Genomic DNA, 13,115 nt, shown 5'->3' on the forward strand with positions numbered 1-13,115 from the left:
TAGAAAAGTTGTGATTAGCAGATATGTTGTTTTTGATGAAACTGCTATGCTACCTAACTTATCTTTTAAAGACTCTTCCAATAAAGAAAATCAAAAGCAGGTAGAGCATCAGATTAATACAGAGTCAACTCCTCAAGCTAGTACAAAAATTGAGAATAGAGTTGCTTCTTCACTGTAATACTCTATCGCCAAAAACAAAACTAGAAGAGAAATTAAACCTGCAAAGAAGTATGCCGAGGCTGATCTAGTTGCTTATGCTTTAAACGTGGCTGATATCATATCTTACCAACCCCACCTGAGTGGCTTCCGTGTCATCCCCAGTTGCTCTATTCTGGATCCCTGAGTGATAGAATAGCTATAAGCTAGCCCACCAAAACTTACCTTGATGAGTTTCACTAAGAAATCCATTGGGGGTTGCCTATGTAACTAACATAGGGCTTTGCCTTACCAAGCAGAGTGAGGTGAAGATTTAGATGTGAATCAAGAGTCATCTAATTATTCTGAGGTGGTTAGCTGTGAAGACTCAGAAAAGTGGATGTTTGCTATGCAAGAGGAGATGGAATCACTCCACAAAAATAGAACATAGGATCTTGTGAAACTTCCTAAAGGTAAAAAGGTTGTTCGTTGTAAAGGGGTGTTTAAAAAGAAAGAAGAGACTCCAGTAGTTGAAGAACCCAGATATAAAGCAAGGCTTGTTGCAAAGGGTTACAGTCAAATTCCAGGAGTGGACTTTACATATGTGTTCTCCCTAGTTGTTAAGCATAGTTCAATTCGAGCTTTGCTTGGTATTATTGCCATGCATGATTTGGAGCTTGATCAGTTAGATGTAAAAACTGCATTTCTACATGGAGAACTTGAGGAGGATATTTACGTGCAACAACCAGAGGGTTTTATAGTCTCAAAAAAAGAGGACTATGTTTGCTTTCTGAAAAAGTCCCTTTACGGTTTGAAACAGTCACCAAGACAGTGGTACAAGAGGTTTGATTCCTTTATGACTTCTCATGATTTTAAAAGAAGTAGTTTTGACAGTTGTGTTTACTTTAAGAAAAACAGTGATGGTTCTTTTGTGTATCTACTTCTGTATGTTGATGACATGTTGATAGCAGCAAAAGATAAAAGAAGAGATAAGAAAGGTCAAAACCCAACTAAGTAAAGAATTTGATATGAAAGATTTAGGACCAGCAAAGAAGATACTTGGAATGGAGATTCTCAGAGATAGAAAAACAAGTAAATTGTACCTAAGTTAGAAGGGGTACACTAAAAAAGTTCTTTGCAGGTTCAATATGCAGAGTGCTAAGCCTGTTAGTACTCCTTTAGCAGCCCATTTCAGACTTTCATCGGTTTTGTCTCCACAATCAGATGATGAGATTGAGTACATGTCACATGTTCTATACTCTAGTGCAATGGGATTTCTCATGTATGCTATGGTTTGTTCATGTCCAAATTTATCATATGCAGCCAGTGCAGTTAGTAGATACATGATGAATCCCAATAAAGAACACTGGAAAACAGTTTAGTGGATTCTAAGATACTTACGAGGTACTACTGATGTTTGCTTACAGTTTGGAAGAACTAGAGATGAAGTCCTTGGGTATGTTGATGCTGATTTTGCTGGAGACCTTGATAGAAGAAGATCTCTTACAGGTTATGTCTTTACAATCGAAGGTTGTGCAATTAGTTGGAAAGCCACTTTGCAATCTACAGTCGCTTTGTCTACCACTGAAGCTGAGTACATGGCGATTACTGAGGCTTGTAAAGAAGCTATTTGGTTGAAGGGACTCTTTAGTGAACTCAATGAAGACTTTCAAATCAGCACAGTATTTTGTGATAGTCAGAGTGCCATCTTTCTTACAAAAGATCAAATGTTTCATGATAGAACAAAACACATTGATGTTCGGTATCATTTTGTTCGTGATATTATTGCTCGTGGTGATATTGTTGTGAGAAAAATTAGTACTCATGAAAATCCTGCAGATATGATAACTAAGTCACTTCCTATAACCAAGTTTGAGCATTGCTTAGACTTGGTTGGTGTTTATTGTTGAAGTTAAACCCTTAAGGGGTTTTATGGAAGAGGTAGAGAACTTATTCATTGAGAGTTCACGATGGAGAACTTGTTCATTGAGAATTTGTGTTAAGGTGGAGATTGTTAGAATTAAGTGACCGAATCTTTATTTAAATAAAATATAGTGGTAAAATAAAATAAAAAAGAATCCATATAGAATTACACTTCTTTTATTTTATTTTAGAATAATGTTTTTAAACCTTATTAAATTCTATCTATTTGATATTGATTAGAATAAAGTGTTTTAGTCTTACTAGAATATAGCTTTACAAGCCTATAAATAAACATAGTCTATTCCTCTTGTAATCATTCGAATTCGACATAGTGAATTTTCTTCTCTTCTACTCGTGGTTTTTTACCGAAAGGGTTTCCACGTAAAAATCTGTGCTTATTTTTATTTTATTTTATTTTTTCGTAGAGATTGAAAAGAATGTTCGCAAAAATTAAAGAGAGGTTAGAGAAGTAATGCAAAGTCAATAGAATGTAGTAGACGATCAAGAGGAAAAGGATATTACTGCAGAGATAGGTGATAATCAAAATAATTAGCTACCTCCTGCACATCTTGCCCCTCAAACTATGTATGATTATGCTAAGCCCACTCTGATTGGGGCTGAATCGAGTATTGTAAGACCAACTATTAATGCAAACAATTTTGAAATCAAGCTGAATACAATTCAGATGGTGCAACAATATGTTTAGTTTAATGGTTTACAAGATGAAGATTTGAATGCTCATTTGGCCAACTTTCTAGAGACTTGTGACACTTTCAAGATCAATGGTGTTACTGATGATGCCATACGCTTACAGTTGTTACCATTCTCATTAAGGAGCAAGGCAAAATAGTGGTTAAATTCATTACCACAAGGTTCTATCATTACTTGGGCGCAAATGACTAAAAATTTTTTTGTTAAAATATTTTCCACCAACAAAAATAGCTAAGTTGAGGAATGAAATCTCTTCTTTTGATCAGTTTTATATTAAAACTCTTTATGATAGATGAGAGAGATTTAAAGATTTGTTGAGAAGGTGCCCTCACCATGGACTACCTTTGTGGCTCCAAGTTCAAACTTTTTACAATGGTTTGAATCCCTCGACTAGACAGATGATTGATGCAACAGCTGGAGGAACATTGAACAACAAAACACCTGAGGCAACTCAGAATTCATTGAGGAGATTACACTGAATAATTATCAGTGGCAAGTTATGAGAGTAAAACCAGTCAAGGTAGCCCGGGTTTTTGAAATTGATGCAGTTTCTATGTTGGCAAATCAGGTTGAAGCTCTTTGTAAGAAAATTGATGGTTTAAAATTTTCTAAGCAAGTGAATCTAGTGATGCAATGCGATGTGAATGTATCGATTTCACTATTTTGGCGATTTCATCCAAATTTAGGGCAGTTTCAATTCTCTCCCTCTCTTTTGATATTGTGTTTATTCTATGATTTTATCTATTTGTACATTGGAGATAATGTACATCTTAAGTGTGGGGAGGTTGTTTGTATATTTTTCATAAAATCTCTAAATTATTTCTTGTGTTTAAGTAATTTTCTCATAGCCTCTATTAGAGTTAATTTTTTTTAATTTGGAGTTTTTGTTGATGTTGTTTTGGATTTATTTGTGGATATTTGTGCATTAGTTGATTTATACTTTAAGACACAAGAGAGTCAAGGATGATAAGTTGTTTTTCAAAAATAAATATTTTATGTTGTCTCCCCAGATTGAATTATTATCTTGAAATTTTGAAATTGCAAGTTTGACATCAAAACCATAACTTTTTGTGAGCTTTTGAGCCTATAGAGCATATATTTTATTCCGTGCTCATTTTATTTTTGGTTATGAGTATGTCAACTTGATTTGTTATTCTAGATGTCAACTTGATTTGTTATTCTAGAACTTGCTTTGATTATGCATGTCGAGACCACATTATTGATTTGATATACTGAGATGATAGAGGCACTTAGGATTTAACCCATTTAACCTGTAAAAAGTTTATCTATTGAATTAACCCCTAATAAATTCCTTTGATCCTAACACATTTTTTTGACTATCCCACTTTTATTAACCCGTAACCCATATGTATGTTGTAAAATCATCTTTTTTATTGACTCATTTTTTGTTGATATTTGATTTGGTTCGTTTCCCAACTATGTTTCATTAGTTGAATTGCTAACTTTTATTTTTGTTCTCTAAAAAAATGAAATGGAAAAAATTGAAAAATGAAAAAAAAATATTTGATTGAGCTTGAATAGTTAGTTTGATATTTCTTTTAATTTAGCAACTGATTTTTTTTAGTTTGGTAACTTATTAATTCGATCTCGATTATAACCGAATTTTCTGGACTTTTTCATATCCTTAACCTAAACCCCGTTACAACCCTTTAAAAACCTCTTGATTAGTGTGCCATCTCATTTTACAGTGGTAGGGATTTGATTTTCAAGCAAGCTTATGGTATTAGCATTTCTCATTCGACTGTTGAGTGCATATTATTTGAAAATCAAACACTTTGAGTGCTTTGAGTGAATATTTAGTGAGGATATCAATTCCTGTTGATTTTGAATTTAAGGTAATTATTTAGATAAGGGGAGACACCTATGCTTTTGTGCTTTAAAAATTTTAGCTTAGACTGCTTGAGTCTTTAGTGCCCTTTCAGTTGAATTTCGAATGCTTGATTTTACGAATTATCTTGAAGCATTGTTGATGAAAATGAAAAATTGAGAAAGTTAACTTGAATGTGGTTGAGAATTTTGCTTAAGAACAAGAATTTGCTTAAGTGTGGGGATATTTGATAAATATCAAAAGTAACATGTTTTAGCCTCATTCTTAATGCGTTTTTGGATGTTTATTCTATGTAAAATGGTGAATTTTATGCTCCTAGTCCTTTAAATGCATGTTTGTATACTAAGGATAGCATTTGGGAGAAAAATGAGTGAAAATAAAAAAATCGAAGCAAGTTTCAGGAGGCATACGGGCTGGGCACACCATCGTGTAAGCCATATAGGCTGCCACACGGCTATGTGCCAGATCGTGTGGATTTCACGAATCACACTCCAAACACGCAAAAAAAAACACAATTTTTAGGTTTTTCTAGCATTCTAAGACCTATATATACCTAATATAAGAAGAAGGGAGTAAGCCGTCAACGAATATTCAAGAAATCAACTCAGAAAACACCATTAAAGCCAACTCTAAAGTAGATTTCCATCAATATTAAAGACCTCCTTTTGATTTCTTTGAAGTTTATTATGAGTTCTTTATTTCTTGTGGCTATATTGTCTTTATGATGCCTTTATTTGCAATTATGAACTAATTTTCAAAATACCTAGGGGAGATGAACCCTATGATAAATTCTGGCTTTTGATTTATGTTTTATGCAATAAAAACTTGGATCATGTTCTCAATTATGTGTGCTTAATTTTTGGTTTGGTATTTCTAGATTATTAATCTATGTTTGATGTGCTTGAATCAGAGGAATATACCCTATTTAAGAGTAGATCTAACATAATTGAGTGGGGTTGCACGCAATCTTAGAAATAGGACAACATAAATCTACCAGATTAGAATCAAATCTGATAGGGGAATCCATAGATCAAGTTAATGTGATAGTATAGATTTTAATTAGAAAGAAATTTCAATTAATCAACCTAGAGTCAGTTGCTCTTAGTCTTGAAAAGAGATATTAGCATAATTTAGCAATTTCTACGGATCAAGATACTATGTGGAGAAATTGCTTAATATAGATTGATAATGACAGATGAAGACTAGGTGAATAATTGCATAATTTAGGGATTTCTTTTCTTGGTATTGTTTCGCTTCTTGTTTGTTTACTCGATTATTTTCCAATTTGTTCTTTGTTGTGTTGTTTAGTTAATTACCTTAATTAATTTTAGTTTTAATCAATCACTCCAACTTATCAGTTAAATAATAGGAAGATGATAATTACTAGTACTTTTAGTCTTCATAGGGACGATATCTTTGCTCACTGTAGCTATAATATTAAATGATAGGTGCATTTGCCTTTGTCAAATTTTTAGTTGGTTACGATTGCAATCAGGTAGTTTGTTTCAGAGAATGGCCGAGCAATTCTCATTGAGCTCCACAGTTGACAAGTAGTCTAACTTCCTTTTATTTTTTAACAGCTCCTTTAAAAATTTTGCATACTTTGACATCTGCGAAAGGGCTTTAACAAAAGGTAAGTTAATATGCAATTTTTTCAAAAGTTTAAGAAATTTACCATATTGTTTATTTATGTGATCCTTCTTCAATGCTGTTAGATATTAAATTTGTGGTTTGTATTCTCTAACCACCAGATTATGCTCTTTTTTACTTTCCTCAACCCTATCATTTTTCTTAACAGCTTTTAAATTCAGCTTCTTTTCTAACTTGACTATCCCTTCCACACTTCGAACAGTGATTGTGTGGATTTTCTCTTTTGGGTTGGTTTAAGTGTTGCTAGGTAAGCTTCCTTGATGTCTCTCCAAAACTAGTTTAGCACGCTGTCCCATCTAATTTTCAAGCCTTTGAATCGATGCTTGTTGATTTTTTAGAGCTATCTTAGTATTCTGGAATCTAGTTTTGGACACCGAAATAAATTTAGCTAACATCTCCTCAAGGCTTGGCTTCTTATTTTCTTGCTGATAAGGTTGTTGAAAACTTGAAGGGGGTTGTAACCTTTAATTACCTTGACCACCCCAAGATAAATTTGGATGATTCATTCATCCCGGATTATAGTTATTGTTATAAGTGTTATTTTGAGGTCTAGAATTATTACCTATAAAGTTGGCTTGCTCATGCTCCATGTTAGAACCGAAGGGTAAACATTCCGGATTGATTATCCCCGCTCTAATTGCATCACATTGCATTATTGGATTCATCGTGTTATTGCAACTTAAACCATCAATCTATTTACTTAGTTCTTCCACCTGACTCGCCAACATAACAACTGCATCTATATTAAAAACACCAATTGCTTTAATCAGTTTTGTTCTCATGACTTTCTATTGATAGTTATTTAGTGTCATCTCCTCAATAAACTCTTAAGCTACCTCAGGTGTTTTATTATTTAATATATTTCTCCTATTGTTGCATCAACTAGTTACCTAGTCGAGGGATTCAAACCCTTGTAAAAGGTTTAAACTTGTAACCATAAAGGTAACCCATGATTAAGGCACCTTCTCAAAAGATTTTTATATCTCCATCATGCATCATATAATGTCTTCAACTCAATTTGAGAAAAAAGAAGATATATCGTTCCTCAACTTAGTTGTTTTATCCGGAGGGAATTACTTCAATAGAAACTTCTCAGTCATCTGATCCCAAGTCGTGATAGAACCCTGTGGAAATAAATTCAACCACTGTTTTGCCTTGATTCTCAAAGAGAATAGGAACAACCATAAGTGTATGACATCATCAGTAACGCCATTAATCTTGAATGTGTCGTAAATCTCTAAAAAGTTAGCCAAATGAGCATAACCTATCAAACTGAACATACTACTAAGTCAAAATTATTTGCAGCAATAGTCAGTCTGACGATACTCGATTCAGCCCCAATCAAAGTAGGCTTAACATAATCATACATAGTTCGAGGAGTAGGAACTGTAGGAGGTTCCTGGTTATTTTGATTATCTTCCATCTCCATAGTAATATCATTTTCCTCTTAATTGTCTATTAAAATTTGTTGACCTGGGCTTGCTTCTCTAACCTCTCTACTATTTCTGTGAGTAGTTCTTTCAATCTCACTGTAAAAAATTATTAGTTCTGACGGGTTGCTTCTAGTCATAAAATAAAAGAATCTTTAAGAATAAAACAAAAAAATAATATGTAACGATTAAATTTAAAATAAAAATAAAAATGGCTAAATTAATAGAAATAAAGTTTTTTCTAATATTTTAATACCCAGCTGCGCGCCAAAAACTTGATGTCTACGAAACTAACTAAAAATCTGACTAATCCAAGTGCACCTATCAATTAATAGTACAACTACAATGAGCAAGGATATCATTCACACGAAGACTAAAAGTACTAATAATTACTATCTTTCGATTATTTAACCGATAAATTTGAAAGATTGATTGCAAACTAAAATTAACTAAATTACTTGCTAACGAACACGACAAAGAACGATTCAGGAAAATGATCATATAATGACTAAGAAGCGAAACGATACCCAAGAAAGAATTCACTTAGACTTCATTTGTAACTATCAATCTAAGTTATGCAATTTATTCACTTAGTATCTTGATTTGTAGAAATCTCTAATTTATGCTAATAACTCTTTCGAGAGTAAGAGCAACTGATTTTAGGTTGATTAATTGAAATTTCTTTCTAATTCAAACTCTTATTATTGCAATAACTCGACCTATGGATTCCCCTATTAGATTTGACTCTAATCCGATAGATTTATGTCGTCCTATTTCTAAGATTGCATGCAACTCCACTCAATTACACTAGATCTACTCTTAAACAGGGTCTATTCCTTCTCTAATTTAAGTTGTAACACACTAAACCCAACCTAGACAGGAAGGCTAAGCTTAGAATATCGTGCTATCTTACCAGAACACAGTCGTAATTAAAGCGAGTATTACATTATTGTTAAGTTATAAAAGTATCCAATATCTGAAACATAGTTAAATCCTAGAAGTTTAAAAATACTAAATTAAACCATATGTTCACATACATATTTAATTCTGATAGATGATCGAGTCCCACATCAGCTGGCCACTTAATCCTGAGAGTTCCCTAAAATTCATTCAAGTAGTAGCAATTTAGATATCATTGATTATTCAGATAACAATTCAGTTTCCTCAATCAGATCTACAACCTCAAATGGATCTATACACTTAGTACTGATATGTAACATATGAGTATAGATACACGTATAACACAGATATGATTAGGTGCACATGTAATACAATACAGATTCATATGCAATTTCTTATTCTATCCACTACACAAAATCTCCAACCACCCTACACACCAATAGGTATTAATACTTGTAATAGCCCGAATTTCAGCGATGTCGGAAATAATGGTTCGAGACCATCAAATTTGAAAAATGAACTCGTATATTATATTATTTAATATTTACGAGCCAAATGTAGTTTTTAAAAGATTTTTGAGATAGTAAATTGTGTTTTATAAAGATTTATTTGGTCAAAAAATTGAGAAAAAGAGGTATCGAGATCTCGGTATTATAAAACGAGCCATAAATATTTTTATGAATATTTACGGAGTGTCAATAAGGTAGTATTAAAATTTTGTTAGAAAATTTTGACGTTTGGGTGGTTAATTAAATAAAAATGACTAAATTGGAAAATGTGTAAAAGTTGCTAAAAGAATTAAATAGCTCAATTATCAAATGAGGAAGGACCTAAATTGAAAATAAGCCCAAAGGAGATATTTTGGGCGGCAATGGCTGAGAAAAATCAGGAAATTGGTGAAATAAGGGCAAAATTAGAAAATTTCCAAAATTAGCTAAATAAAAATGGGACTAAATTAGAATATCTAGAATTCTCTTCATTTAAATTAGAATATCTAGAATTCTCTTCATTTCTCTTCATATTCATCAGCTGAAAAATAGCCATGGAAGATGGTTCAAGCTAGTTTTCATACTCTAGCTTCATGTAAGTTTAATTCTTATTTTCTCCTTGAAATTTCTATGTTTTTGGACTTTTACAATTGGGTCCAACTTACTATTTCATTAGTTTTTGATTCCATGGCTAATTTTTAAAGTTTTTATGGATGAGTGCTGGAAGCATATGATGAATAAACATAGAATTGAAGCTTTAATTTTGATATATGATGATTTTATCAAGTAAAATTAACGGAAATTGATTTTAGAACTTAATTGTGAAAGAGTTTGGAGATAAGGTCTAGTGCTAAAGTTCTAATTTTCAAGGGTTATGAAGTATTTTAAAATGATAGAATAAAGTATTAATTGAGAAAAAATTAGCTCAATTAAGGGGTTAATTGAGCAAGGACTGAATTGTATGAACTGTGAAATTTGGGGCAAAATGGAAATCAACATTTTGCACTAAAACTGTTTTGGACAGCAGCAGTAGTCTAAATTTAAAAAATCACCAAAAATTTTAGAAATCGAATTAGAGGATGAATAAAATATTAAATTAAAGATTATTGAGTCTAGTTTCTTATAAAAGAAACGATGAAAGCAATGAAATTGTAAATCATGCGATACAATAAAATTTTTGAGACAAGGTCAGAATGATTTTGGGTTCCCTTATTTTGACTTTGTAAAATCATAAAAAAATTGGATAAAAATAATTAGGGGCTTAAATTTATATGTTTAGAATCCTAGATGAGTCTATTTTCAAGATAAATAAATGAGAACATCATTCAAATCCTTTACAAGGAGATAATTAATTTTTAGTGAAGAAGGGTCAGAACTGTTAGACAGCAGAACATGGGTGACTTTAAAGAATAAACTATACTTATTGGTTAAACCAAAAATTCTAAAAATTTTATGGTAAGAAGATATGTGACTCTAGTTTCAAGGAAAATTAGTGGAGCTTGATTTGGAGTTCTGTAATTCGAGATAAAAATAATTTAGTGACTATGACACAGATGGATAGCTTGAATATTCACATAAGTAAATAGTGAAAATTATGGATAATGTTACTTACAAGTGTGTTATTTATACTAAGGATGTGGACGGAGAGGAGGAGGAGGAAAAATATATGAATGACTCGTATATAAATTGATCACATGCCCGATTAAAAACGATAAGTGTTGAATGATATAATGTTTTATTTGAAATATTTATTATGAAATTATGATTATCGTTATAATACAAAAATAGAACTTGTGAGTTTATATGCCTAAATTTTAGTGATCATTTGTTAATTTTATGAATTTCATGATGTGTTATTTCATATGTATTGATGATAAAATCGTGAATAATGTAAAAGCATGAAAATTGAATAAATGATCAAATTGAGCACTTCAGTTCAGTGACAAGATGAATTAAAGGAAAAGACCATGGTTGGACCATGGCAACAAGTGATAAGAGATAGCTTCGGCTATACTTATCTGATCAAGGATAAGTGAAAGTGATAAGTGATAGCTTCGGTTACACTTATCTGATCAAGAACAAGTGAAAGTGATAAGTGATAGTTTCGACTACACTTATCTAATCAAGGACAAATGACAAGTTAAAAGTGATAGCTTCGGCTACCTGATCAGTGAAAAGTGGTAGCTTCGGCTACCTGACCAGTGAAAAATGGTAGCTCCAGCTACCTGATCAGTGAATAATGGTAGCTTCGGCTACAAGTGACAAGTGATTTCTATGTAAGACCATATCTGGGATATGGCATTGGTGTGATATGTGTATAAGATGTAAAACCATAGCTGGGCTATGGAGTTTTAGTAAAAAGTGATGAATTGACGGATAAGTCCATGGTTACACCATGGCATAATGATAGTGAAGAGGTAAGACCATAGCTGAGCTATGGCATTCTAGTGAAAAGACCATAGCTATGCTATGGCATCAGTGATTATCAGTGAAATTTAGTGCATACCGGTGCAGACCAATTCCGTAAGATGTTCACTAATTTGACAAAGTTTGGTAAGTATTACATGGAATTATGTGACATAAGGAAATACGAGTTGATGAGACATGAACATAAAACTTGGTTGATGAATGAGTTCATTTGTGATTATATATTTCTACACCTTGAGTGTATTATCCGTATGAATTGGTATTCCAAATGAGTTAATGAGAAAAGTTCTAATATGGAATAATTTGAATTTGAAATGAAATATCATGAAAACATACTTGAAATACATTGGTATGTCTTGTATATGTTATTTGAATTCATAAATGTGGAAAGTAAATGTATGTGGAAATATGAGATGATGATATTTGTACATGGAATTTATTGATGAATAAGTACATCCAAATTTATATGATAGATTTTAGTGAATATTGAAATTGGGCTCAATAAGTGATTTGTCAATTTAAATCGTGATTGGCAGGAAGAGTTAGTGAATTGCATATTTATGAATTGTTACACGTATTTGTTTGAAATACGAGGAAGTGATGGTAATTGATATATGAAAATATGAAACTATGATATATATAAAAACATGGAATATGTTTGATAAATGTGTTCATTTATAATTATAGAATTGTGCACCTTAAACACACTATATGTCTAAAGATAATGTTTCAAATGATTTGATGAGTAAAACTCAAATATGAAGTAGTTCGAAACAAAGACAAATTATTATGAAACTGTATATGAAATACAGAGGTATGATTGTTATATGTTATACAAATATATAATGTGAAAAAGTATAAGTACAAAAGAAATTTAATGGGAATTGAGCCCACATACGTTTCTTGTTATTTAAATGAAGTGTACGACTAACAAATGGCATTAAGTGTAAGGCTCAGTTGAATATCCTTAATTGATTTTCGTATGTATTAAATGTGAGTGAAGATAAAGGATCAATTGAGTGAGAAATATGGCTGGAAAATAGCCTAATTTTTGTTCACACGGGTAGACACACGAGTGTGTGTCATAACTGTGTGTGACACACGGCCTGGCAACACGGGCATGTACTAAGGCCGTGTGACCCGAGTTTCTTCATAGATGCAAGTAAGAGAGTAACACGCCCCAGAGAAACGGCTATGTGAGCCACATGCCAAATTTCGGGATTTTGTGAAAAATTTCATACAACTCTGATTTAGTCTTGACCCGAACCTAATGCATGATTTGGAGCTCGAGGGTCCATTAAAAGAACTTTTGTAATCAATCTCAGTATTTGAATGATAAATGATTTAAATTATCTGTAAATATTCTGTACTCCTCGATAATACCTTGCACTCTATTCTAGCGACGGATACGAGTAGGGGTGTTATATTTAGTGGTATCAGAGCTACGATTTAGTCGGTTCTCGGGCCGGACGTAGCATATGTGAAGTTTAAAAATACATGTCAATATAAAACCTGTAATAGTGTGATATCTCTAAACCTTGATGAGAATTATTTTACTAATAGATAGAGATGCCCGCAACCGAGCTAGTTCCGACAGTGATG

At 32.4% G+C, this 13,115-nt stretch overlaps 1 non-coding gene across 1 annotated transcript; it reads right to left on the minus strand.

The window, feature by feature from the left end:
* Positions 1 to 3,002: 3,002 nt before the first annotated feature.
* LOC128295038 (small nucleolar RNA R71) lies at positions 3,003 to 3,109 on the minus strand. Its single transcript, XR_008285345.1, has one exon. It is a non-coding gene; the product is annotated as a small nucleolar RNA R71 (small nucleolar RNA).
* Positions 3,110 to 13,115: the final 10,006 nt, after the last annotated feature.

Source organism: Gossypium arboreum, chromosome 6 (genome assembly GCF_025698485.1).
Source record: "Gossypium arboreum isolate Shixiya-1 chromosome 6, ASM2569848v2, whole genome shotgun sequence".
NCBI lineage: Eukaryota > Viridiplantae > Streptophyta > Magnoliopsida > Malvales > Malvaceae > Gossypium > Gossypium arboreum.